The sequence below is a fragment of the Salvelinus namaycush genome, unplaced genomic scaffold, assembly GCF_016432855.1.
Source record: "Salvelinus namaycush isolate Seneca unplaced genomic scaffold, SaNama_1.0 Scaffold791, whole genome shotgun sequence".
NCBI classification, from domain to species: Eukaryota; Metazoa; Chordata; class Actinopteri; order Salmoniformes; family Salmonidae; genus Salvelinus; species Salvelinus namaycush.
The window spans coordinates 91823-119132 of record NW_024061521.1 but is presented as its reverse complement, the minus strand read 5'-3'; the positions used below and the strand labels follow the sequence as shown (position 1 = coordinate 119132).

General features: G+C 43.2%; 19 non-coding genes across 19 annotated transcripts; all 19 read left to right on the top strand.

Annotated features, from left to right (window-relative positions):
- Positions 1–454: 454 nt before the first annotated feature.
- Positions 455–536, top strand: trnal-aag. The gene has a single exon. It is a non-coding gene; the product is annotated as a tRNA-Leu (tRNA).
- Positions 537–1272: 736 nt separating this feature from the next.
- trnal-aag lies at positions 1273–1354 on the top strand. Its single transcript has one exon. It is a non-coding gene; the product is annotated as a tRNA-Leu (tRNA).
- A 734-nt stretch (positions 1355–2088) lies between these two features.
- Positions 2089–2170, top strand: trnal-aag. Its single transcript has one exon. It is a non-coding gene; the product is annotated as a tRNA-Leu (tRNA).
- A 734-nt stretch (positions 2171–2904) lies between these two features.
- trnal-aag lies at positions 2905–2986 on the top strand. Its single transcript has one exon. It is a non-coding gene; the product is annotated as a tRNA-Leu (tRNA).
- A 734-nt stretch (positions 2987–3720) lies between these two features.
- On the top strand, positions 3721–3802 carry trnal-aag. The gene has a single exon. It is a non-coding gene; the product is annotated as a tRNA-Leu (tRNA).
- Positions 3803–5832: 2030 nt separating this feature from the next.
- On the top strand, positions 5833–5914 carry trnal-aag. The gene has a single exon. It is a non-coding gene; the product is annotated as a tRNA-Leu (tRNA).
- Positions 5915–6647: 733 nt separating this feature from the next.
- trnal-aag lies at positions 6648–6729 on the top strand. Its single transcript has one exon. It is a non-coding gene; the product is annotated as a tRNA-Leu (tRNA).
- A 735-nt stretch (positions 6730–7464) lies between these two features.
- trnal-aag lies at positions 7465–7546 on the top strand. Its single transcript has one exon. It is a non-coding gene; the product is annotated as a tRNA-Leu (tRNA).
- A 735-nt stretch (positions 7547–8281) lies between these two features.
- Positions 8282–8363, top strand: trnal-aag. Its single transcript has one exon. It is a non-coding gene; the product is annotated as a tRNA-Leu (tRNA).
- A 734-nt stretch (positions 8364–9097) lies between these two features.
- Positions 9098–9179, top strand: trnal-aag. Its single transcript has one exon. It is a non-coding gene; the product is annotated as a tRNA-Leu (tRNA).
- Positions 9180–9912: 733 nt separating this feature from the next.
- On the top strand, positions 9913–9994 carry trnal-aag. The gene has a single exon. It is a non-coding gene; the product is annotated as a tRNA-Leu (tRNA).
- A 3386-nt stretch (positions 9995–13380) lies between these two features.
- Positions 13381–13465, top strand: trnal-aag. The gene has a single exon. It is a non-coding gene; the product is annotated as a tRNA-Leu (tRNA).
- Positions 13466–14194: 729 nt separating this feature from the next.
- On the top strand, positions 14195–14276 carry trnal-aag. Its single transcript has one exon. It is a non-coding gene; the product is annotated as a tRNA-Leu (tRNA).
- A 734-nt stretch (positions 14277–15010) lies between these two features.
- trnal-aag lies at positions 15011–15092 on the top strand. Its single transcript has one exon. It is a non-coding gene; the product is annotated as a tRNA-Leu (tRNA).
- Positions 15093–16640: 1548 nt separating this feature from the next.
- Positions 16641–16723, top strand: trnal-aag. The gene has a single exon. It is a non-coding gene; the product is annotated as a tRNA-Leu (tRNA).
- Positions 16724–17456: 733 nt separating this feature from the next.
- On the top strand, positions 17457–17538 carry trnal-aag. The gene has a single exon. It is a non-coding gene; the product is annotated as a tRNA-Leu (tRNA).
- A 329-nt stretch (positions 17539–17867) lies between these two features.
- trnal-aag lies at positions 17868–17949 on the top strand. Its single transcript has one exon. It is a non-coding gene; the product is annotated as a tRNA-Leu (tRNA).
- A 733-nt stretch (positions 17950–18682) lies between these two features.
- trnal-aag lies at positions 18683–18764 on the top strand. The gene has a single exon. It is a non-coding gene; the product is annotated as a tRNA-Leu (tRNA).
- A 730-nt stretch (positions 18765–19494) lies between these two features.
- trnal-aag lies at positions 19495–19576 on the top strand. Its single transcript has one exon. It is a non-coding gene; the product is annotated as a tRNA-Leu (tRNA).
- The last annotated feature ends 7734 nt before the right edge of the window (positions 19577–27310 follow it).

Sequence of the window (27310 nt, the reverse complement as noted above, 5' to 3'; positions counted from 1 at the left end):
TAACAGTGGGTACTGTGGCCGAGCTGTCCAGAGCACTGGATTTAAGGATCCCAGTCTTTTCAGAGGTGTGGGTGCAAAGTCCACCGCTGCAACTTTTTCTCAACAGAAAACTGTAATGGTTCTCAAACAAGGCCACCAAGGACACCGGACAAATAAAGGGAATCCAGCCTTTACCCTAATTCCCACGTCTGTTATTGAAATTATCTGCTGCGTTTCTCAGATTCAATCTGCTTCAGACATAAAAGCAGAAACTAATTATAAGTGTACACGAAGGAAGAAAGAGCAACATGAGATAAATTAAGATTTAATAAAAGAAAATCAAAAACGATGAAGGAAGAGCAACATGAGATCCATAAAGATTCTAAAGAAGAAAATTAAAAAGAAGACAAAGTTACAAGGGAGTGCCGATGCTCTAGGTAACTGACGGGAAAGTGTGAACATTTTGCTAAAGCAGGGTAGTGTGGCCGAGCGGTCTAAGGCGCTGGATTAAGGCTCCAGTCTCTACGGAGGCGTGGGTTCAAATCCCACCACTGCCATCTTTATTGAGTTTGTTTGCGCAAGCTATCACATGTTCTGCTTTTTTTCAGGGTTTTTACGTTCATGTAGGACCATGCAAGGGAGAAAATAACAAATGTTGTGTGGCACGGATGGGGTTGCAACTCACGCGTGCAGTCCATCGCCTTAACCAATCAGCCACCAAGTCCTGTGCTCTCGCGGTGGCAGACGCACCTCCTACCGGTGGTTGTTTATGTCAAAGCCTTGATTGGAAACAAGGAAAGTTGGACTGGGCCGTGCGTCGATCCCAGCAGTCCATTTTAACAGTGGGTACTGTGGCCGAGCTGTCCAGAGCACTGGATTTAAGGATCCCAGTCTTTTCAGAGGTGTGGGTGCAAAGTCCACCGCTGCAACTTTTTCTCAACAGAAAACTGTAATGGTTCTCAAACAAGGCCACCAAGGACACCGGACAAATAAAGGGAATCCAGCCTTTACCCTAATTCCCACGTCTGTTATTGAAATTATCTGCTGCGTTTCTCAGATTCAATCTGCTTCAGACATAAAAGCAGAAACTAATTATAAGTGTACACGAAGGAAGAAAGAGCAACATGAGATAAATTAAGATATTTAAAAAAAAAAAATCAAAAACGATGAAGGAAGAGCAACATGAGATCCATAAAGATTCTAAAGAAGAAAATTAAAAAGAAGACAAAGTTACAAGGGAGTGCCGATGCTCTAGGTAACTGACGGGAAAGTGTGAACATTTTGCTAAAGCAGGGTAGTGTGGCCGAGCGGTCTAAGGCGCTGGATTAAGGCTCCAGTCTCTACGGAGGCGTGGGTTCAAATCCCACCACTGCCATCTTTATTGAGTTTGTTTGCGCAAGCTATCACATGTTCTGCTTTTTTTCAGGGTTTTTACGTTCATGTAGGACCATGCAAGGGAGAAAATAACAAATGTTGTGTGGCACGGATGGGGTTGCAACTCACGCGTGCAGTCCATCGCCTTAACCAATCAGCCACCAAGTCCTGTGCTCTCGCGGTGGCAGACGCACCTCCTACCGGTGGTTGTTTATGTCAAAGCCTTGATTGGAAACAAGGAAAGTTGGACTGGGCCGTGCGTCGATCCCAGCAGTCCATTTTAACAGTGGGTACTGTGGCCGAGCTGTCCAGAGCACTGGATTTAAGGATCCCAGTCTTTTCAGAGGTGTGGGTGCAAAGTCCACCGCTGCAACTTTTTCTCAACAGAAAACTGTAATGGTTCTCAAACAAGGCCACCAAGGACACCGGACAAATAAAGGGAATCCAGCCTTTACCCTAATTCCCACGTCTGTTATTGAAATTATCTGCTGCGTTTCTCAGATTCAATCTGCTTCAGACATAAAAGCAGAAACTAATTATAAGTGTACACGAAGGAAGAAAGAGCAACATGAGATAAATTAAGATTTAATAAAAGAAAATCAAAAACGATGAAGGAAGAGCAACATGAGATCCATAAAGATTTTAAAGAAGAAAATTAAAAAGAAGACAAAGTTACAAGGGAGTGCCGATGCTCTAGGTAACTGACGGGAAAGTGTGAACATTTTGCTAAAGCAGGGTAGTGTGGCCGAGCGGTCTAAGGCGCTGGATTAAGGCTCCAGTCTCTACGGAGGCGTGGGTTCAAATCCCACCACTGCCATCTTTATTGAGTTTGTTTGCGCAAGCTATCACATGTTCTGCTTTTTTTCAGGGTTTTTACGTTCATGTAGGACCATGCAAGGGAGAAAATAACAAATGTTGTGTGGCACGGATGGGGTTGCAACTCACGCGTGCAGTCCATCGCCTTAACCAATCAGCCACCAAGTCCTGTGCTCTCGCGGTGGCAGACGCACCTCCTACCGGTGGTTGTTTATGTCAAAGCCTTGATTGGAAACAAGGAAAGTTGGACTGGGCCGTGCGTCGATCCCAGCAGTCCATTTTAACAGTGGGTACTGTGGCCGAGCTGTCCAGAGCACTGGATTTAAGGATCCAGTCTTTTCAGAGGTGTGGGTGCAAAGTCCACCGCTGCAACTTTTTCTCAACAGAAAACTGTAATGGTTCTCAAACAAGGCCACCAAGGACACCGGACAAATAAAGGGAATCCAGCCTTTACCCTAATTCCCACGTCTGTTATTGAAATTATCTGCTGCGTTTCTCAGATTCAATCTGCTTCAGACATAAAAGCAGAAACTAATTATAATTGTACACGAAGGAAGAAAGAGCAACATGAGATAAATTAAGATTTAATAAAAAGAAAATCAAAAACGATGAAGGAAGAGCAACATGAGATCCATAAAGATTCTAAAGAAGAAAATTAAAAAGAAGACAAAGTTACAAGGGAGTGCCGATGCTCTAGGTAACTGACGGGAAAGTGTGAACATTTTGCTAAAGCAGGGTAGTGTGGCCGAGCGGTCTAAGGCGCTGGATTAAGGCTCCAGTCTCTACGGAGGCGTGGGTTCAAATCCCACCACTGCCATCTTTATTGAGTTTGTTTGCGCAAGCTATCACATGTTCTGCTTTTTTTCAGGGTTTTTACGTTCATGTAGGACCATGCAAGGGAGAAAATAACAAATGTTGTGTGGCACGGATGGGGTTGCAACTCACGCGTGCAGTCCATCGCCTTAACCAATCAGCCACCAAGTCCTGTGCTCTCGCGGTGGCAGACGCACCTCCTACCGGTGGTTGTTTATGTCAAAGCCTTGATTGGAAACAAGGAAAGTTGGACTGGGCCGTGCGTCGATCCCAGCAGTCCATTTTAACAGTGGGTACTGTGGCCGAGCTGTCCAGAGCACTGGATTTAAGGATCCCAGTCTTTTCAGAGGTGTGGGTGCAAAGTCCACCGCTGCAACTTTTTCTCAACAGAAAACTGTAATGGTTCTCAAACAAGGCCACCAAGGACACCGGACAAATAAAGGGAATCCAGCCTTTACCCTAATTCCCACGTCTGTTATTGAAATTATCTGCTGCGTTTCTCAGATTCAATCTGCTTCAGACATAAAAGCAGAAACTAATTATAAGTGTACACGAAGGAAGAAAGAGCAACATGAGATAAATTAAGATTTAATAAAAGAAAATCAAAAACGATGAAGGAAGAGCAACATGAGATCCATAAAGATTCTAAAGAAGAAAATTAAAAAGAAGACAAAGTTACAAGGGAGTGCCGATGCTCTAGGTAACTGACGGGAAAGTGTGAACATTTTGCTAAAGCAGGGTAGTGTGGCCGAGCGGTCTAAGGCGCTGGATTAAGGCTCCAGTCTCTACGGAGGCGTGGGTTCAAATCCCACCACTGCCATCTTTATTGAGTTTGTTTGCGCAAGCTATCACATGTTCTGCTTTTTTTCAGGGTTTTTACGTTCATGTAGGACCATGCAAGGGAGAAAATAACAAATGTTGTGTGGCACGGATGGGGTTGCAACTCACGCGTGCAGTCCATCGCCTTAACCAATCAGCCACCAAGTCCTGTGCTCTCGCGGTGGCAGACTGCACCTCCTACCGGTGGTTGTTTATGTCAAAGCCTTGATTGGAAACAAGGAAAGTTGGACTGGGCCGTGCGTCAATCCCAGCAGTCCATTTTAACAGTGGGTACTGTGGCCGAGCTGTCCCAGAGCACTGGATTTAAGGATCCCAGTCTTTTCAGAGGTGTGGGTGCAAAGTCCACCGCTGCAACTTTTTCTCAACAGAAAACATGTAATGGTTCTCAAACAAGGCCACCAAGGACACCGGACAAATAAAGGGAATCCAGCCTTTACCCTAATTCCCACGTCTGTTATTGAAATTATCTGCTGCGTTTTCAGATTCAATCTGCTTCAGACACATCACAACTCGACTAGAATAAATACACAGAGCAACGTGTATTACCTAATTACTAATCATAAAACATTTCTTAAAAATACACAGCTCACAGCAATGGAAATATACAGATCTTGTGAATTCAGACAATATTTCAGATGTTCTAAGTGTTTTACAGCGAAAACACAATAAATCGTTATATTAGCATACCACATGTGCAAACGTTACCAGAGCATTGATTCTAGCCAAAGAGAGCGATAACGTAATCATCGCCAAAAATATTAATTTTTTCACTAACCTTCTCAGAATTCTTCCGATGACACTCCTGTAACATCATATTACAACATACATATAGAGTTTGTTCGAAAATGTGCATATTTAGCCACAAAAAAACGTGGTTATACAATGACAAAACTAGCAAAACTAGCCTGAAAATGTCGGGCGCCATATTTGACAGTGATCTTGTCTCATGATTAACTATTCATAAACTTGACTAAAAAAATATAAGTTGGACAGCTATCGAACGTCCGATCCCAGCAGTCCATTTTAACAGTGGGTACTGTGGCCGAGCTGTCCAGGCACCTGCTTTAAGGATCCAGTCTTTTCAGAGGTGTGGGTGCAAAGTCCACCGCTGCAACTTTTTCTCAACAGAAACGTAATGGTTCTCAAACAAGGCCACCAAGGACACCGGACAAATAAAGGGAATCCAGCCTTTACCCTAATTCCCACGTCTGTTATTGAAATTATCTGCTGCGTTTCTCAGATTCAATCTGCTTCAGACATAAAAGCAGAATCTAATTATAATTGTACACGAAGGAAGAAAGAGCAACATGAGATAAATTAAGATTTAATTAAAAAAAATCAAAAACGATGAAGGAAGAGCAACATGAGATCCATAAAGATTCTAAAGAAGAAAATTAAAAGAAGACAAAGTACAAGGAGTGTAACCAATCAGCCACCAAGTCCTGTGCTCTCGCGGTGGCAGACGCACCTCCTACCGGTGGTTGTTTATGTCAAAGCCTTGATTGGAAACAAGGAAAGTTGGACTGGGCCGTGCGTCGATCCCAGCAGTCCATTTTAACAGTGGGTACTGTGGCCGAGCTGTCCAGAGCACTGGATTTAAGGATCCCAGTCTTTTCAGAGGTGTGGGTGCAAAGTCCACCGCTGCAACTTTTTCTCAACAGAAAACTGTAATGGTTCTCAAACAAGGCCACCAAGGACACCGGACAAATAAAGGGAATCCAGCCTTTACCCTAATTCCCACGTCTGTTATTGAAATTATCTGCTGCGTTTCTCAGATTCAATCTGCTTCAGACATAAAAGCAGAAACTAATTATAAGTGTACACGAAGGAAGAAAGAGCAACATGAGATAAATTAAGATTTTAACAAAAGAAAATCAAAAACGATGAAGGAAGAGCAACATGAGATCCATAAAGATTTTAAAGAAGAAAATTAAAAAGAAGACAAAGTTACAAGGGAGTGCCGATGCTCTAGGTAACTGACGGGAAAGTGTGAACATTTTGCTAAAGCAGGGTAGTGTGGCCGAGCGGTCTAAGGCGCTGGATTAAGGCTCCAGTCTCTACGGAGGCGTGGGTTCAAATCCCACCACTGCCATCTTTATTGAGTTTGTTTGCGCAAGCTATCACATGTTCTGCTTTTTTTCAGGGTTTTTACGTTCATGTAGGACCATGCAAGGGAGAAAATAACAAATGTTGTGTGGCACGGATGGGGTTGCAACTCACGCGTGCAGTCCATCGCCTTAACCAATCAGCCACCAAGTCCTGTGCTCTCGCGGTGGCAGACGCACCTCCTACCGGTGGTTGTTTATGTCAAAGCCTTGATTGGAAACAAGGAAAGTTGGACTGGGCCGTGCGTCGATCCCAGCAGTCCATTTTAACAGTGGGTACTGTGGCCGAGCTGTCCAGAGCACTGGATTTAAGGATCCCAGTCTTTTCAGAGGTGTGGGTGCAAAGTCCACCGCTGCAACTTTTTCTCAACAGAAAACTGTAATGGTTCTCAACAAGGCCACCAAGGACACCGGACAAATAAAGGGAATCCAGCCTTTACCCTAATTCCCACGTCTGTTATTGAAATTATCTGCTGCGTTTCTCAGATTCAATCTGCTTCAGACATAAAAGCAGAAACTAATTATAAGTGTACACGAAGGAAGAAAGAGCAACATGAGATAAATTAAGATTTTTTAAAAGAAAATCAAAAACGATGAAGGAAGAGCAACATGAGATCCATAAAGATTCTAAAGAAGAAAATTAAAAAGAAGACAAAGTTACAAGGGAGTGCCGATGCTCTAGGTAACTGACGGGAAAGTGTGAACATTTTGCTAAAGCAGGGTAGTGTGGCCGAGCGGTCTAAGGCGCTGGATTAAGGCTCCAGTCTCTACGGAGGCGTGGGTTCAAATCCCACCACTGCCATCTTTATTGAGTTTGTTTGCGCAAGCTATCACATGTTCTGCTTTTTTTCAGGGTTTTTACGTTCATGTAGGACCATGCAAGGGAGAAAATAACAAATGTTGTGTGGCACGGATGGGGTTGCAACTCACGCGTGCAGTCCATCGCCTTAACCAATCAGCCACCAAGTCCTGTGCTCTCGCGGTGGCAGACGCACCTCCTACCGGTGGTTGTTTATGTCAAAGCCTTGATTGGAAACAAGGAAAGTTGGACTGGGCCGTGCGTCGATCCCAGCAGTCCATTTTAACAGTGGGTACTGTGGCCGAGCTGTCCAGAGCACTGGATTTAAGGATCCCAGTCTTTTCAGAGGTGTGGGTGCAAAGTCCACCGCTGCAACTTTTTCTCAACAGAAAACTGTAATGGTTCTCAAACAAGGCCACCAAGGACACCGGACAAATAAAGGGAATCCAGCCTTTACCCTAATTCCCACGTCTGTTATTGAAATTATCTGCTGCGTTTCTCAGATTCAATCTGCTTCAGACATAAAAGCAGAAACTAATTATAAGTGTACACGAAGGAAGAAAGAGCAACATGAGATAAATTAAGATTTTAATAAAAGAAAATCAAAAACGATGAAGGAAGAGCAACATGAGATCCATAAAGATTTTAAAGAAGAAAATTAAAAAGAAGACAAAGTTACAAGGGAGTGCCGATGCTCTAGGTAACTGACGGGAAAGTGTGAACATTTTGCTAAAGCAGGGTAGTGTGGCCGAGCGGTCTAAGGCGCTGGATTAAGGCTCCAGTCTCTACGGAGGCGTGGGTTCAAATCCCACCACTGCCATCTTTATTGAGTTTGTTTGCGCAAGCTATCACATGTTCTGCTTTTTTTCAGGGTTTTTACGTTCATGTAGGACCATGCAAGGGAGAAAATAACAAATGTTGTGTGGCACGGATGGGGTTGCAACTCACGCGTGCAGTCCATCGCCTTAACCAATCAGCCACCAAGTCCTGTGCTCTCGCGGTGGCAGACGCACCTCCTACCGGTGGTTGTTTATGTCAAAGCCTTGATTGGAAACAAGGAAAGTTGGACTGGGCCGTGCGTCGATCCCAGCAGTCCATTTTAACAGTGGGTACTGTGGCCGAGCTGTCCAGAGCACTGGATTTAAGGATCCCAGTCTTTTCAGAGGTGTGGGTGCAAAGTCCACCGCTGCAACTTTTTCTCAACAGAAAACTGTAATGGTTCTCAAACAAGGCCACCAAGGACACCGGACAAATAAAGGGAATCCAGCCTTTACCCTAATTCCCACGTCTGTTATTGAAATTATCTGCTGCGTTTCTCAGATTCAATCTGCTTCAGACATAAAAGCAGAAACTAATTATAAGTGTACACGAAGGAAGAAAGAGCAACATGAGATAAATTAAGATTTTAATAAAAGAAAATCAAAAACGATGAAGGAAGAGCAACATGAGATCCATAAAGATTTTAAAGAAGAAAATTAAAAAGAAGACAAAGTTACAAGGGAGTGCCGATGCTCTAGGTAACTGACGGGAAAGTGTGAACATTTTGCTAAAGCAGGGTAGTGTGGCCGAGCGGTCTAAGGCGCTGGATTAAGGCTCCAGTCTCTACGGAGGCGTGGGTTCAAATCCCACCACTGCCATCTTTATTGAGTTTGTTTGCGCAAGCTATCACATGTTCTGCTTTTTTTCAGGGTTTTTACGTTCATGTAGGACCATGCAAGGGAGAAAATAACAAATGTTGTGTGGCACGGATGGGGTTGCAACTCACGCGTGCAGTCCATCGCCTTAACCAATCAGCCACCAAGTCCTGTGCTCTCGCGGTGGCAGACGCACCTCCTACCGGTGGTTGTTTATGTCAAAGCCTTGATTGGAAACAAGGAAAGTTGGACTGGGCCGTGCGTCGATCCCAGCAGTCCATTTTAACAGTGGGTACTGTGGCCGAGCTGTCCAGAGCACTGGATTTAAGGATCCCAGTCTTTTCAGAGGTGTGGGTGCAAAGTCCACCGCTGCAACTTTTTCTCAACAGAAAACTGTAATGGTTCTCAAACAAGGCCACCAAGGACACCGGACAAATAAAGGGAATCCAGCCTTTACCCTAATTCCCACGTCTGTTATTGAAATTATCTGCTGCGTTTCTCAGATTCAATCTGCTTCAGACATAAAAGCAGAAACTAATTATAAGTGTACACGAAGGAAGAAAGAGCAACATGAGATAAATTAAGATTTTTTAAAAGAAAATCAAAAACGATGAAGGAAGAGCAACATGAGATCCATAAAGATTTTAAAGAAGAAAATTAAAAAGAAGACAAAGTTACAAGGGAGTGCCGATGCTCTAGGTAACTGACGGGAAAGTGTGAACATTTTGCTAAAGCAGGGTAGTGTGGCCGAGCGGTCTAAGGCGCTGGATTAAGGCTCCAGTCTCTACGGAGGCGTGGGTTCAAATCCCACCACTGCCATCTTTATTGAGTTTGTTTGCGCAAGCTATCACATGTTCTGCTTTTTTTCAGGGTTTTTACGTTCATGTAGGACCATGCAAGGGAGAAAATAACAAATGTTGTGTGGCACGGATGGGGTTGCAACTCACGCGTGCAGTCCATCGCCTTAACCAATCAGCCACCAAGTCCTGTGCTCTCGCGGTGGCAGACGCACCTCCTACCGGTGGTTGTTTATGTCAAAGCCTTGATTGGAAACAAGGAAAGTTGGACTGGGCCGTGCGTCGATCCCAGCAGTCCATTTTAACAGTGGGTACTGTGGCCGAGCTGTCCAGAGCACTGGATTTAAGGATCCCAGTCTTTTCAGAGGTGTGGGTGCAAAGTCCACCGCTGCAACTTTTTCTCAACAGAAAACTGTAATGGTTCTCAACAAGGCCACCAAGGACACCGGACAAATAAAGGGAATCCAGCCTTTACCCTAATTCCCACGTCTGTTATTGAAATTATCTGCTGCGTTTCTCAGATTCAATCTGCTTCAGACATAAAAGCAGAAACTAATTATAAGTGTACACGAAGGAAGAAAGAGCAACATGAGATAAATTAAGATTTTAATAAAGAAAATCAAAAACGATGAAGGAAGAGCAACATGAGATCCATAAAGATTTTAAAGAAGAAAATTAAAAAGAAGACAAAGTTACAAGGGAGTGCCGATGCTCTAGGTAACTGACGGGAAAGTGTGAACATTTTGCTAAAGCAGGGTAGTGTGGCCGAGCGGTCTAAGGCGCTGGATTAAGGCTCCAGTCTCTACGGAGGCGTGGGTTCAAATCCCACCACTGCCATCTTTATTGAGTTTGTTTGCGCAAGCTATCACATGTTCTGCTTTTTTTCAGGGTTTTTACGTTCATGTAGGACCATGCAAGGGAGAAAATAACAAATGTTGTGTGGCACGGATGGGGTTGCAACTCACGCGTGCAGTCCATCGCCTTAACCAATCAGCCACCAAGTCCTGTGCTCTCGCGGTGGCAGACGCACCTCCTACCGGTGGTTGTTTATGTCAAAGCCTTGATTGGAAACAAGGAAAGTTGGACTGGGCCGTGCGTCGATCCCAGCAGTCCATTTTAACAGTGGGTACTGTGGCCGAGCTGTCCAGAGCACTGGATTTAAGGATCCCAGTCTTTTCAGAGGTGTGGGTGCAAAGTCCACCGCTGCAACTTTTTCTCAACAGAAAACTGTAATGGTTCTCAAACAAGGCCACCAAGGACACCGGACAAATAAAGGGAATCCAGCCTTTACCCTAATTCCCACGTCTGTTATTGAAATTATCTGCTGCGTTTTTCAGATTCAATCTGCTTCAGACATAAAAGCAGAAACTAATTATAAGTGTACACGAAGGAAGAAAGAGCAACATGAGATAAATTAAGATTTTTAAAAAGAAAATCAAAAACGATGAAGGAAGAGCAACATGAGATCCATAAAGATTTTAAAGAAGAAAATTAAAAAGAAGACAAAGTTACAAGGGAGTGCCGATGCTCTAGGTAACTGACGGGAAAGTGTGAACATTTTGCTGAAGCAGGGTAGTGAGCCCGAGCGGTCTAAGGCGCTGGATTAAGGCTCCTGTCTCTACGGAGGCGTGGGTTCAAATCTCTCCACTGCCATCTTTATTGAGTTTGTTTGCGCAAGCTATCACATGTTCTGCTTTTTTTCAGGGTTTTTACGTTCATGTAGGACCATGCAAGGAAGAAAATAACAAATGTTGTGTGGCACGGATGGGGTTGCAATTCACGCGTGCAGTCCATCGCCTTAATAACCTCTTATGGCTGCAAGCCGAGGTCGGTACACCTATGACAACATCCCCCACCCCCCCCCCCCCACACTGATTAGCATCGCTAGCATAGCGTCACAATTAAATAGTAGCATCTAAATATCATTAAATCACAAGTCCAAGACACCAAATGAAAGATACAGATCTTGTGAATAAAGCCACCATTTCAGATTTTAAAATGTTTTACAGGGAATACAAAATATGTAAATCTATTAGCTAACCACGTTAGCAAAAGACACCATTTTTCTTTGTCCACCATTTTTTCTCTCCACCAGTAGCTATCACCAATTCGGCCAAATAAAGATATTGATAGCCACTAACCAAGAAAAAACCTCATCAGATGACAGTCTGATAACATATTTATTGTATAGGATAGGTTTTGTTAGAAAAATGTGCATATTTCAGGTATAAATCATAGTTTACAATTGCACCCACCATCACAACTCGACTAGAATAAATACACAGAGCAACGTGTATTACCTAATTACTAATCATAAAACATTTCTTAAAAATACACAGCTCACAGCAATGGAAATATACAGATCTTGTGAATTCAGACAATATTTCAGATGTTCTAAGTGTTTTACAGCGAAAACACAATAAATCGTTATATTAGCATACCACATGTGCAAACGTTACCAGAGCATTGATTCTAGCCAAAGAGAGCGATAACGTAATCATCGCCAAAATATATTAATTTTTTCACTAACCTTCTCAGAATTCTTCCGATGACACTCCTGTAACATCATATTACAACATACATATAGAGTTTGTTCGAAAATGTGCATATTTAGCCACAAAAAAACGTGGTTATACAATGACAAAACTAGCAAAACTAGCCTGAAAATGTCGGGCGCCATATTTGACAGTGATCTTGTCTCATGATTAACTATTCATAAACTTGACTAAAAAAATATAAGTTGGACAGCTATCGAAAGACAAATTAGTTCTTAATGCAATCGCTGAATTACATTTCTAAAATTATCCTTACTGTGCAATACAGGGTTCGCCAAGCGAAGCTATACCAAAGAAAATGGCGGAATATGCGTTTAAAATTTTTCGACAGAACAACGATTTATCATCTTAAATATTTCTTACTATGAGGTGATCTTCCATCAGAATCTTGGGCAATGTATCCTTTCTTGGGTCTAATCTTCTTTTGGTCGAAAGATGTCCTATTGTCCGTCGAAATGCCCACTAACGTTCGACCGGTACTGGAAACGTGCCCGGCGCTTCAAAGTGCATCACCAAGAATTGCCTCAAAATCGCACTAAACGGATATAAATTGCTATAAAACGGTTTAAATTAACTACCTTATGATGTCTTTAACACCTATAACGAGTAAAAACATGACCGGCGAAATATTACTGGCTAAACCCAAGCTTGGAAAGAGAGCAGGTCCAACGTACATCGTGCGTCAGGCGCAGCAGGAAAAGAACGGTACATCCGGTCTTTGGCGTTTTATACAGGCACTGATTGCGCAATCGACTCCATTCAAATTGTCACCTCTTACTGACATCTAGAGGAAGGCGTAGGCAGTGTTTGTAGCATCATAGCCTTCACAGGGACTTATGAACTGACCTGGGAGCAGGGGCCAAGATTTCTGAAATCTCACACCATATCAGGAAAAGTGCTGTAGAATGAGTTCTGTTCCACTCAGAGACATAATTCAAACGGCTATAGAAACTAGAGAGTGTTTTCTATCCAATAATAACAATAATATGCATATTGTACGAGCAAGAATTGAGTACGAGGCCGTTTGAAATGGGCACCTTAAACAGAGCTACTCAATACTGCCCCTGCAGCCATAAAAAGTTAAACAATCAGCCACCAAGTCCTGTGCTCTCGCGGTGGCAGACGCACCTCCTACCGGTGGTTGTTTATGTCAAAGCCTTGATTGGAAACAAGGAAAGTTGGACTGGGCCGTGCGTCGATCCCAGCAGTCCATTTTAACAGTGGGTACTGTGGCCGAGCTGTCCAAAGCACTGGATTTAAGGATCCCAGTCTTTTCAGAGGTGTGTGTGCAAAGTCCACCGCTGCAACTTTTTCTCAACAGAAAACAGTAATGGTTCTCAAACAAGGCCACCAAGGACACCGGACAAATAAAGGGAATCCAGCCTTTACCCCAATTCCCACGTCTGTTATTGAAATTATCTGCTGCGTTTTTCAGATTCAATCTGATACAGACATAAAAGCAGAAACTAATTGTAAGTGTACACGAAGGAAGAAAGAGCAACATGAGATAAATTAAGATTTTTAAAAGAAAATCAAAAACGATGAAGGAAGAGCAACATGAGATCCATAAAGATTTTAAAGAAGAAAATTAAAAAGAAGACAAAGTTACAAGGGAGTGCCGATGCTCTAGGTAACTGACGGGAAAGTGTGAATATTTTGCTAAAGCAGGGTAGTGTGGCCGAGCGGTCTAAGGTGCTGGATTAAGGCTCCAGTCTCTACGGAGGCGTGGGTTCAAATCCCACCACTGCGATCTTTATTGAGTTTGTTTGCGCAAGCTATCACATGTTCTGCTTTTTTTCAGGGTTTTTACGTTCATGTAGGACCATGCAAGGGAGAAAATAACAAATGTTGTGTGGCACGGATGGGGTTGCAACTCACGCGTGCAGTCCATCGCCTTAACCAATCAGCCACCAAGTCCTGTGCTCTCGCGGTGGCAGACGCACCTCCTACCGGTGGTTGTTTATGTCAAAGCCTTGATTGGAAACAAGGAAAGTTGGACTGGGCCGTGCGTCGATCCCAGCAGTACATTTTAACAGTGGGTACTGTGGCCGAGCTGTCCAGAGCACTGGATTTAAGGATCCAGTCTTTTCAGAGGTGTGGGTGCAAAGTCCACCGCTGCAACTTTTTCTCAACAGAAAACTGTAATGGTTCTCAACAAGGCCACCAAGGACACCGGACAAATAAAGGGAATCCAGCCTTTACCCCAATTCCCACGTCTGTTATTGAAATTATCTGCTGCGTTTTTCAGATTCAATCTGCTTCAGACATAAAAGCAGAAACTAATTATAAGTGTACACGAAGGAAGAAAGAGCAACATGAGATAAATTAAGATTTTTAAAAAGAAAATCAAAAACGATGAAGGAAGAGCAACATGAGATCCATAAAGATTTTAAAGAAGAAAATTAAAAAGAAGACAAAGTTACAAGGGAGTGCCGATGCTCTAGGTAACTGACGGGAAAGTGTGAATATTTTGCTAAAGCAGGGTAGTGTGGCCGAGCGGTCTAAGGCGCTGGATTAAGGCTCCAGTCTCTACGGAGGCGTGGGTTCAAATCCCACCTCTGCCATCTTTATTGAGTTTGTTTGCGCAAGCTATCACATGTTCTGCTTTTTTTCAGGGTTTTTACGTTCATGTAGGACCATGCAAGGAAGAAAATAACAAATGTTGTGTGGCACGGATGGGGTTGCAACTCACGCGTGCAGTCCATCGCCTTAACCAATCAGCCACCAAGTCCTGTGCTCTCGCGGTGGCAGACGCACCTCCTACCGGTGGTTGTTTATGTCAAAGCCTTGATTGGAAACAAGGAAAGTTGGACTGGGCCGTGTGTCGATCCCAGCAGTCCATTTTAACAGTGGGTACTGTGGCCGAGCTGTCCAGAGCACTGGATTTAAGGATCCCAGTCTTTTCAGAGGTGTGGGTGCAAAGTCCACCGCTGCAACTTTTTCTCAACAGAAAACAGTAATGGTTCTCAAACAAGGCCACCAAGGACACCGGACAAATAAAGGGAATCCAGCCTTTACCCCAATTCCCACGTCTGTTATTGAAATTATCTGCTGCGTTTTTCAGATTCAATCTGCTTCAGACATAAAAGCAGAAACTAATTGTAAGTGTAGACGAAGGAAGAAAGAGCAACATGAGATAAATTAAGATTTTTAAAAAGAAAATCAAAAACGATGAAGGAAGAGCAACATGAGATCCATAAAGATTTTAAAGAAGAAAATTAAAAAGAAGACAAAGTTACAAGGGAGTGCCGATGCTCTAGGTAACTGACGGGAAAGTGTGAATATTTTGCTAAAGCAGGGTAGTGTGGCCGAGCTGTCTAAGGCGCTGGATTAAGGCTCCAGTCTCTACGGAGGCGTGGGTTCAAATCCCACCACTGCCATCTTTATTGAGTTTGTTTGCGCAAGCTATCACATCTAATGCTTATTTTCAGGGTTTTTACGTTCATGTAGGACCATGCAAGGGAGAAAATAACAAATGTTGTGTGGCACGGATGGGGTTGCAACTCACGCGTGCAGTCCATCGCCTTAACCAATCAGCCACCAAGTCCTGTGCTCTCGCGGTGGCAGACGCACCTCCTACCGGTGGTTGTTCACGTCAAAGCCTTGATTGGAAACAAGGAAAGTTGGACTGGGCCGTGCGTCGATCCCAGCAGTCCATTTTAACAGTGGGTACTGTGGCCGAGCTGTCCAGAGCACTGGATTTAAGGATCCAGTCTTTTCAGAGGTGTGGGTGCAAAGTCCACCGCTGCAACTTTTTCTCACCAGAAAACAGTAATGGTTCTCAAACAAGGCCACCAAGGATACCGGACAAATAAAGGGAATCCAGCCTTTACCCTAATTCCCACGTCTGTTATTGAAATTATCTGCTGCGTTTTTCAGATTCAATCTGCTTCAGACATAAAAGCAGAAACTAATTATAAGTGTACACGAAGGAAGAAAGAGCAACATGAGATAAATTAAGATTTTTAACAAGAAAATCAAAAACGATGAAGGAAGAGCAACATGAGATCCATAAAGATTTTAAAGAAGAAAATTAAAAAGAAGACAAAGTTACAAGGGAGTGTCGATGCTCTAGGTAACTGACGTGAAAGTATGAATAATTTGCTAAAGCTGGGTACTGTGGCCGAGCGGTCTAAGGCGCTGGATTAAGGCTCCAGTCTCTACAGAGGCGTTGGTTCAAATCCCACCATTGCCATCTTTATTGAGTTTGTTTGGGCAAGCTATCACATGTTCTGCTTTTTTTCAGGGTTTTTACGTTCATGTAGGACCATGCAAGGGAGAAAATAACAAATGTTGTGTGGCACGGATGGGGTTGCAACTCACGCGTGCAGTCCATCGCCTTAACCAATCAGCCAGCAAGTCCTGTGCTCTCGTGGTGGCAGACGCACCTCCTACCGGTGGTTGTTTATGTCAAAGCCTTGATTGGAAACAAGGAAAGTTGGACTGGGCCGTGCGTCGATCCCAGCAGTTCATTTTAACAGTGGGTACTGTGGCCGAGCTGTCCAAAGCACTGGATTTAAGGATCCCAGTCTTTTCAGAGGTGTGGGTGCAAAGTCCACCGCTGCAACTTTTTCTCAACAGAAAACAGTAATGGTTCTCAAACAAGGCCACCAAGGACACCGGACAAATAAAGGGAATCCAGCCTTTACCCCAATTCCCACGTCTGTTATTGAAATTATCTGCTGCGTTTTTCAGATTCAATCTGCTTCAGACATAAAAGCAGAAACTAATTATAAGTGTACACGAAGGAAGAAAGAGCAACATGAGATAAATTAAGATTTTTAAAAAGAAAATCAAAAACGATGAAGGAAGAGCAACATGAGATCCATAAAGATTTTAAAGAAGAAAATTAAAAAGAAGACAAAGTTACAAGGGAGTGCCGATGCTCTAGGTAACTGACGGGAAAGTGTGAATATTTTGCTAAAGCAGGTTAGTGTGGCCGAGCGGTCTAAGGCGCTGGATTAAGGCTCCAGTCTCTACGGAGGCGTGGGTTCAAATCCCACCACTGCCATCTTTATTGAGTTTGTTTGCGCAAGCTATCACATCTAATGCTTAATTTCAGGGTTTTTACGTTCATGTAGGACCATGCAAGGGAGAAAATAACAAATGTTGTGTGGCACGGATGGGGTTGCAACTCACGCGTGCAGTCCATCGCCTTAACCAATCAGCCACCAAGTCCTGTGCTCTCGCGGTGGCAGACGCACCTCCTACCGGTGGTTGATTATGTCAAAGCCTTGATTGGAAACAAGGAAAGTTGGACTGGGCCGTGCGTCGATCCCAGCAGTCCATTTTAACAGTGGGTACTGTGGCCGAGCTGTCCAGAGCACTGGATTTAAGGATCCAGTCTTTTCAGAGGTGTGGGTGCAAAGTCCACCGCTGCAACTTTTTCTCACCAGAAAACAGTAATGGTTCTCAAACAAGGCCACCAAGGATACCTGACAAATAAAGGGAATCCAGCCTTTACCCTAATTCCCACGTCTGTTATTGAAATTATCTGCTGCGTTTCTCAGATTCAATCTGCTTCAGACATAAAAGCAGAAACTAATTATAAGTGTACACGAAGGAAGAAAGAGCAACATGAGATAAATTAAGATTTTTAAAAAGAAAATCAAAAACGATGAAGGAAGAGCAACATGAGATACATAAAGATTTTAAAGAAGAAAATTAAAAAGAAGACAAAGTTACAAGGGAGTGCCGATGCTCTAGGTAACTGATGGGAAAGTGTGAATATTTTGCTAAAGCAGGGTAGTGTGGCCGAGCGGTCTAAGGCGCTGGATTAAGGCTCCAGTCTCTATGGAGGCGTGGGTTCAAATCCCACCACTGCCATCTTTATTGAGTTTGTTTGCGCAAGGACAAATAAAGGGAATCCAGCCTTTACCCCAATTCCCACGTCTGTTATTGAAATTATCTGCTGCGTTTTTCAGATTCAATCTGCTTCAGACATAAAAGCAGAAACTAATTATATGTGTACACGAAGGAAGAAAGAGCAACATGAGATAAATTAACAGTTTTAAAAAGAAAATCAAAAACGATGAAGGAAGAGCAACATGAGATCCATAAAAATTTTAAAGAAAATTAAAAAGAAGACAAAGTTACAAGGGAGTGTCGATGCTCTAGGTAACTGACGTGAAAGTATGAATAATTTGCTAAAGCTGGGTAGTGTGGCCGAGCGGTCCAAGGCGCTGGATTAAGGCTCCAGTCTCTACAGAGGCGTTGGTTCAAATCCCACCATTGCCATCTTTATTGAGTTTGTTTGCGCAAGCTATCACATGTTCTGCTTTTTTTCAGGGTTTTTACGTTCATGTAGGACCATGCAAGGGAGAAAATAACAAATGTTGTGTGGCACGGATGGGGTTGCAACTCACGCGTGCAGTCCATCGCCTTAACCAATCAGCCACCAAGTCCTGTGCTCTCGCGGTGGCAGACGCACCTCCTACCGGTGGTTGTTTATGTCAAAGCCTTGATTGGAAACAAGGAAAGTTGGACTGGGCCGTGTGTCGATCCCAGCAGTCCATTTTAACAGTGGGTACTGTGGTCGAGCTGTCCAGAGCACTGGATTTAAGGATCCCAGTCTTTTCAGAGGTGTGGGTGCAAAGTCCACCGCTGCAACTTTTTCTCAACAGAAAACTGTAATGGTTCTCAACAAGGCCACCAAGGACACCGGACAAATAAAGGGAATCCAGCCTTTACCCCAATTCCCACGTCTGTTATTGAAATTATCTGCTGCGTTTTTCAGATTCAATCTGCTTCAGACATAAAAGCAGAAACTAATTATAAGTGTACACGAAGGAAGAAAGAGCAACATGAGATAAATTAAGATTTTTAACAAGAAAATCAAAAACGATGAAGGAAGAGCAACATGAGATCCATAAAGATTTTAAAGAAGAAAATTAAAAAGAAGAAAAAGTTACAAGGGAGTGTCGATGCTCTAGGTAACTGACGTGAAAGTATGAATAATTTGCTAAAGCTGGGTAGTGTGGCCGAGCGGTCTAAGGCGCTGGATTAAGGCTCCAGTCTCTACAGAGGCGTTGGTTCAAATCCCACCACTGCCATCTTTATTGAGTTTGTTTGCGCAAGCTATCACATGTTCTGCTTTTTTTCAGGGTTTTTACGTTCATGTAGGACCATGCAAGGGAGAAAATAACAAATGTTGTGTGGCACGGATGGGGTTGCAACTCACGCGTGCAGTCCATCGCCTTAACCAATCAGCCACCAAGTCCTGTGCTCTCGCGGTGGCAGACGCACCTCCTACCGGTGGTTGTTTATGTCAAAGCCTTGATTGGAAACAAGGAAAGTTGGACTGGGCCGTGTGTCGATCCCAGCAGTCCATTTTAACAGTGGGTACTGTGGTCGAGCTGTCCAGAGCACTGGATTTAAGGATCCCAGTCTTTTCAGAGGTGTGGGTGCAAAGTCCACCGCTGCAACTTTTTCTCAACAGAAAACTGTAATGGTTCTCAACAAGGCCACCAAGGACACCGGACAAATAAAGGGAATCCAGCCTTTACCCCAATTCTGTTATTGAAATTATCTGCTGCGTTTTTCAGATTCAATCTGCTTCAGACATAAAAGCAGAAACTAATTATATGTGTACACGAAGGAAGAAAGAGCAACATGAGATAAATTAACATTTTTAAAAAGAAAATCAAAAACGATGAAGGAAGAGCAACATGAGATCCATAAAAATTTTAATTAAAGAAGAAAATTAAAAAGAAGACAAAGTTACAAGGGAGTGCCGATGCTCTAGGTAACTGATGGGAAAGTGTGAATATTTTGCTAAAGGAGGGTAGTGTGGCCAAGCGGTCTAAGGTGTTGGATTAAGGCTCCAGTCTCTACGGAGGCGTGGGTTCAAATCCCACCACTGCCATCTTTATTGAGTTTGTTTGCGCAAGCTATCACATGTTCTGCTTTTTTTCAGGGTTTTTACGTTCATGTAGGACCATGCAAGGGCGAAAATAACAAATGTTGTGTGGCACGGATGGGGTTGCAACTCACGCGTGCAGTCCATCGCCTTAACCAATCAGCCACCAAGTCCTGTGCTCTCGCGGTGGCCGACGCACCTCCTACCGGTGGTTGTTTATGTCAAAGCCTTGATAGGAAACAAGGAAAGTTGGACTGGGCCGTGCGTCGATCCCAGCAGTCCATTTTAACAGTGGGTACTGTGGCCGAGCTGTCCAGAGCACTGGATTTAAGGATCCCAGTCTTTTCAGAGGCGTGGGTTCAAATCCCACCACTGCCATCTTTATTGAGTTTGTTTGCGCAAGCTTTCACATGTTCTGCTTTTTTTCAGGGTTTTTACGTTCATGTAGGACCATTCAAGGGAGAAAATAACAAATGTTGTGTGGCACGGATGGGGTTGCAACTCACGCGTGCAGTCCATCGCCTTAACCAATCAGCCACCAAGTCCTGTGCTCTCGCGGTGGCAGACGCACCTCCTACCGGTGGTTGTTTATGTCAAAGCCTTGATTGGAAACAAGGAAAGTTGGACTGGGCCGTGCGTCGATCCCAGCAGTCCATTTTAACAGTGGGTACTGTGGCCGAGCTGTCCAGAGCACTGGATTTAAGGATCCCAGTCTTTTCAGAGGCGTGGGTTCAAATCCCACCACTGCCATCTTTATTGAGTTTGTTTGCACAAGCTTTCACATGTTCTGCTTTTTTTCAGGGTTTTTACGTTCATGTAGGACCATTCAAGGTAGAAAATAACAAATGTTTTGTGGCACGGATGGGGTTGCAACTCACGCATGCAGTCCATTACTTCTCACCATTCTCCACAGACATACCAATTTGGGTTTGATTTCATGAACAAAAGCACAAGTTAGAACACAGCCTCTCTATTCTGATGTCAGGTCCTCTGATCAGGAACATATCCACAATGGGAAGTAGAAAGGATTCCCTCCAGAATGTGTTATTTCATGTGAATTCAGGTTCTCTAACTGGTTAAAACTCTTTCCACAGTGGGAACAGTGGTAGGGCTTCTCTTCTCTGTGTAGGGCCCTGTAAAATCTTCTTCTTTTTTTTTGCGTGATTCTGTTGAGTTTTTCCCCAAATTCTGTTTTCTCCACTATGTTTTTCCAAGTTTCCCTTATTTTTTCAGGTTTTTCGCTCTCAAAAATCATGCTTTCTTTAATAGATAACTAAATACATTGGATGTTCTAAGTCCACAACAATAATTAAACCACATCAGGAGACCACTTTTGAGGTCTGGAAAAAACTTGAGAAATTTCAATTTCAGTGCACCCCTAGCAAGCGGCTATTGTTTAGCTGTGTTTTTGGAAAGCATAGACTACGGAGAAAGTTCTCTCTCGGTGGACAGGGCCACCTTGGAAAGGGAGTTGGGCCTTTCCAGGGCACGCTTGTAAGAATCTGATTGTCGAAAATGGTTTCCGACAAGTCTTATACGGTTGTCCTTCTTTGTAGTTGTCCTGGGGTCCAGTGGCTTGTCGGGTAGTCCTGAACAGAACTACAGAGTTTATTTTCCTTCCCTTCGCTCTTGGAGATGCTTCTTTGAAAATAGGCCAGCCAGCAGTGTCGATGGTTCCCCATTAGGGCGATGAGAGTAGCGTAAAATAGATGGTTTTGAGCAGAGTAGTAGAATGGTCCTACTTAGATTAGCTTTCGAAGATACTTTAGTCAGCTAATCAGCTGTACCAGTGATTGTCCGCAATGGTGATTTTATCATCTCCACCTCGTGTTGAGATTCAAAGTTCAACCACTTTAAAAGTGCAGCAGCAGCTTCACGTTTTTCTTGTCTGGTATGTTCATTTCTTAACACATTTATAAAGTTTATTCGAAAGGGGTGTTGAGGATCAGCGTAGCAGATATGTTGTTACCTACCCTTACCACCTGGGGGAGGCCTGTCAGGAAGTCCAGGATCGAGTTGCAGAGGGAGGTGTTTAGTCCCAAGGTCCTTAGCTTAGTGATGAGCTTTGAGGGCACTATGGTGTTGAACGCTGAGCTGTAGTTAAGGAATAGCATTCTCACATATGTGTTTCTTTTGTCCAGGTGGGAAAGGGCAGTGTGGAGTGCAATGGAGTGTGCATCATCTGTGGATCTGTTGGGGCTGTATGCAAATTGGAGTGGGTCTAGGGTTTCTTGGATAATGGTGTTGATGTGAGCCATGACCAGCCTTTCAAAGCACTTCATGGCTACAGATGTGAGTGCTACGGGTTGGTAGTCATTTTGGCAGGTTACCTTAGTGTTCTTGGGCACAGGCACTATGGCGGTCTGCTTAAAACATGTTGGTATTACAGACTCAGACAGGGAGAGGTTGAAAATGTCAGTGAAGACACTTGCCAGTTGGTCAGTGCGGGCTCGCAGTACACGTCCTGGTAATCCGTCTGGCCCTGCGGCTTTGTGAATGTTGACCTGTTTAAAGGTCTTTCTCACATCGGCTGGGGAGAATGTGATCACACAGTCTTCCGGAACAGCTGGTGCTCATGCAAGTTTCAGTGTTATTTGCCTCGAAGCGAGCATATAAGTAGTTTAGCTCGTCTAGTAGGCTTGTGTCACTGGGCAGCTCTCGGCTGTGCTTCCCTTTGTAGTCTGTAATGGTTTGCATGCACTGCCACATCCAAAGAGCGTCAGAGCCGGTGTAGCACGATTCGATCATAGTCCTGTATTGACGCTTTGCCTGTTTGATGGTTCTTCGGAAGGCAAATCGGGATTTCTTATAAGCTTCCGGGTTAGAGTCCCACTCCCTGAAAGCGGCAGCTCTAGCCATTAGCTCAGTGCGAATGTTGCCTGTAATCCATTGCTTCTGGTTGGGGTACGTACGTACTGTCATTCTGGGTACGACATCATCGATGCACTTATTGATGAAGCCAATGACTGATGTGGTGTACTCCTCAATGCCATCAGAGGAATCCCGGAACATATTCCAGTCTGTGTTAACAAAACAGGCCTGTAGTTTAGCATCTGCTTCATTTGACCACTTTTTTATTGATCAAGTCACTGGTGCTTCCTGATTTAATTTTTGCTTGTAAGCAGGAATTAGGAGGATAGAATTATGGTCAGATTTGCCAAATGGAGGGCGAGGGAGAGCTTTGTATGCGTCTCTGTGTGTGGAGTAAAGGTCGGCTTTTTTCCTCCTGTTGCACATTTAACATGCTGATAGAAATTAGGTAAAACTGATTTAAGGTTCCCTGCATTAAAGTCCCCGGCCACTAGGAGCAGCGCCTCTGGGTGAGTGTTTTCTTGTTTGCTTATGGCGGAATACAGCTCATTCAATGCTGTATTACTGCCAGCCTCTGACTGTGGTGGCAGGTAAACAGCTATGAAAAATACAGATGAGAACGTTCTAGGTAGATAGTGTGGTCTACAGCTTATCATGAGATGCTCTACCTCAGGCAAGCAATAGCTCGAGACTTCCTTAGATTTTGTGCACCAGCTGTTATTTACAAAAATACCTAGTCGCCGCCCCTTGTCTTACCAGACGCCACTGTTTTATCCTGATGGTGCAGCGTATAACCAGCCACCCCTTGTCTTACCAGACGCCACTGTTTTATCCTGATGGTGCAGCGTATAATCAGCCGGCTGTATGTTGATAGTGTCGTCGTTCAGCCACGACTCCGTGAAGCATAAGATATTACAGTTTTTAATGTCCCGTTGGTAGTTTAATCTTCCGCGTAGGTCATCTATTTTTTTGTCCAAAGATTGCATGTTTGCTAGCAGAATGGAAGGAAGTGAGGGTTTATGCGATCGCCTACGAATTCTCAGAAGGCAGCCCGCCCTCCGGCCCCACTTGTGCGAAGTTAGGTAAAACAATTATCTCTTACAGCTTCTCAAATCACAGCTTCTCAAATCACACCTCTCTCTAAACAAAAACACTTTAATCATTTTTCATATTTCAAGCACAGATGGAAACTTCACAGATATAGTGGGTATACTTTCCAAGTTACAGTAGTTCCTTTAAAACATTTTTAATGACATCACAAAATAACAAGCATGATTACATTAGTGTTCTATAGTCTTTAAAACATTTTTAATGACATCACAAAATAACAAGCATGATTACTTTAGTGTTCTTTAGATCGCTTCTGACCGTTCCCCGCGTTCTATGTTAGAAATATTGTTCCCGTATTCACTTTTGAACATGTCAGAGTATCGGCAGGAAAAGTCTATTGAAACAAAGGACATTCCTTTGAATCTGGGAGAGGGAGACCTGAATCTTCTACCCTTGATTTACAACAGGATGTGAGTTGTTGATCCTCAATAGTTATTTCCTATCCCCTTTCTGCGGGTGAAAGGGTGTCTGATTGAAGTTATTAATTGCAAACCTGATCTGACCTATTTGGATTCTCGTGGACAATTATCACAATCTTCAGAAAGTTGCAGGAAATATGATTTGCTGAAGCATTCTGTTCATGTCATGATGAACGTGAGCAAATTAATACATTTTCAATACATTTAGTTGATTCCCTACTAAGCTCAATACATTTCAGAATATTGTTGAATTGCGTTTTATTTTCTGGATTCTGTGATTTCATCCGTTTTCTCTGTATCGCAGAATTTTATAGGCCCCCCATCTGTGTCCACTCATGTGAATACAGACTCCCTAACCTGGCAAAAGTCTTTCCATATTAGGAGCAATGGAAAGGCTTTTCTCCAGAGTGTATTCTGTTATGTGTTTTCAGGTTAACTAACACGGTAAAACACTCTCCACTGTAGGGAGACAAGGCTTTGTTCTCAACTATCTTCATACCGTCTATTTGAGAGAACCCTTCACCACACTAACAACATTGGAAAAGCTTTGCCCCTGTGCGTATTCTCTTATGCTCTTTTAGGTACCGTAACTTAGCATAACTCTTTCCACACTGGGAACATTGGAAAGGTTTTTCTCCTATGTGTGTTGTCTCATGAGTTTTTAGGTCCCCTGATCGTGAAAATTTCTTTCCACAGTGGGAACAGTGATAAGGCTTTTCTCCTGTGTGTGTCCGCTCATGCTTTTTTAGGTGCCCTAACTGAGTAAAACTCTTTCCACAATGGGAACATTGGAATGGCTTTTCTCCAGTGTGTATTCTCTCATGCCTTTTCAGGTTAGCTACCACGGTAAAACTCTTTCCACACTGGGAACATTGGAAAGGCTTTTCTCCTGTGTGTGTTCTCTCATGAGCTTTTAGGTCCACTGATCTTGAAAATCTATTTTCACATTGGAAGCAGTGGTAAGGCTTTTCTCCTGTGTGTGTCCACTCGTGCTGTTTTAGGTTCCCTAACTGAGTAAAACTCTTTCCACAGTGGGAACAGTGATAAGGCTTTTCTCCAGAGTGAAGTTTCTCATGCCTTTTCAGGTTGACTAACACGGTAAAATTCTTTCCACACTGGGAACATTGGAAAGGCTTTTCTCCTGTGTGTATTCTCTCATGCCGTTTTAGGTACCCTAACCAGCTAAAACTCTTTCCACAGTGGGAGCAGTGATGTTGTCTTGCTTGTTTGGGCGTCTCCAAGTGTGGTTCCCCTGAAGGACTCTTCCCGCTGTCAGACTGAGAGTCTGGTCTCTCTCCTGCCAAAAACAAACAGAATATCTAGTTAAACAGAGACCTGAATGAAACCTCCACATAATAAAACGGTCTTCCTATGAGGTTTAATCCAGACTAGATCCCTCAATAAAAGATGAGCTTGTCGTGACAAAGTGGCTGTAGGGTAAAATCCAATCACTTTTTGAAAGCATCCCCTTTTGATAATAAAAATAAAATAAAAAACTTTCCATACATGTTTGCCAATGGAAGTAATGGTCAGAAAGTGACTTTTTTGGACCTGAATGTCAAAACATTCTCAGGAGATCAAGGTGCTCAAAGTTGACCCATTTTGCTCCACATTCATGTCTTTATCACTGCAAGAGATAAACGGTTTGAGTTTGATATCATTTAAAACCTTCCAAACAGTCAAACTATTTGATTATTCCTAGATTATTTTTCTTCATAAAAATGAGGTACTAGGTTGCTTTTGCTGCCTCTGGTACTGGGGGGGGCCTTGAACGTGTGCAAGACATCATGAAATCAGACGATTATCAGTGTGTCCAAATACTGGGTCTCCACTGAAGGTTGTGGGTCTTCCAGCAGGACAACGACCCCAAACACACATCAAAAAAGCACCCAGGAACGGTTTAGAAAGAGATAAGGGACTGTTCTGGAGTCACTAACGAAGAGTCCAGATCAGAAACATTTAAAACCTACGGTGAGAGCTGAAAACAGCAGTTGGTGGAGGGCACAAATGTTACATCTGTTTTTTTTTTATAACTGAGCTAATTTAAGGTGGGTGAGTGCAAACTTGAATATTGTGAAAATTCTGTGTAACTTCCAGCGCATGTTGGCTGAAGGCTGTACCCGCTTTAAGTTACAGTTTTAAACAGTGGTCAAGTAGGCTACTGTGGCTATTTGATCATAATGTAGGCCAACCAGAGTGGCCTACCATGGAAAAATGCATCCCATAACATGGAAATAGCTGTTCTATTGTTCAGGCTACAGTAGCAGTCAATGTGTGGTGTTCAATGTAGACCTACAATCAATAAGACTTTTGAAAAAAAACATGCAGGGCTTTACATTAACCCTGTTTATCCACTTGTCCTTCAGACAAGGAAATGACTGAACATGTTGTGTTTGATGCAAGCAACCAATTTACAAAATAAGATGCATAATTATTCCCCATACCATTATTACAGAGAATCAGACACATTATGCTACCCTCTGCCTATTGGCTACATAGTTTATTCAAGCCTGTCTCAAAATAACACTGCCCCTTTAAGAAAAAAAAAAGCTCTTTATCTGACTCTCTTTTCAACGATGGCTAGAAATGTACACGTTTTGTGCTCTTGTAGGAAACAATCACCCCTTTGGCTGCCTACAAATTATCAATAACTGGGCTAATAACTCACAAAATTATCAATAACTGGGCTAATAACTCACTAAATTATCAATAACTGGGCTAATAACTCACTAAATTAGCAAAGGATATGAACAAAATGCACCCACGTGGCTACATGCAGCTCTCGCTTTGATCTCAAAACAAGCGCATCTACTCACGACCGCTCATGCTGTAAACACAGTCCAGTGTAAAGTGAACGGCACAGATCCATATACGACAATTGTTTATTTGCATATAGGCCTACTGCAGCTCTGACTGGTTATGGCGCACCGGTCTGTGTAGAGTATGGGCCTGAGATGTGCCTGTCAATACAATAGTATTTGCCTACAACAAAATCCCTCGCTTAGTTAGTTTTGCATACTAAGTCTTGCATAATTCGTTTTGTTTCGTTACATTGCATTGAAAGTTGTTCATATACTCCCCCAGGAAGAATATGACACTTTTTGTTTTACAATTTCTGACAAGCGAGCACTTATTTTCACGTTTTTATAAATTCTTAGAATGTTTGGGAATGACCTATACTGAGGCATTGTGAACATTCTATAGCAAAACAAAGTGGGAAAGTGGCCGTGTGTTTGGAGAATTAATAGACTCTGCAGTAAATACAACCTAATAAAAACATCTGTCTCGTCCAGGACCAGAGTCTACACGGTGCACTATAGCCAATCAGAGCTACAGTAGATCTTTATGCAAACGAGCCATTTGCTACACGGGCCCTGATATCATTCACTTTGAACTGGAC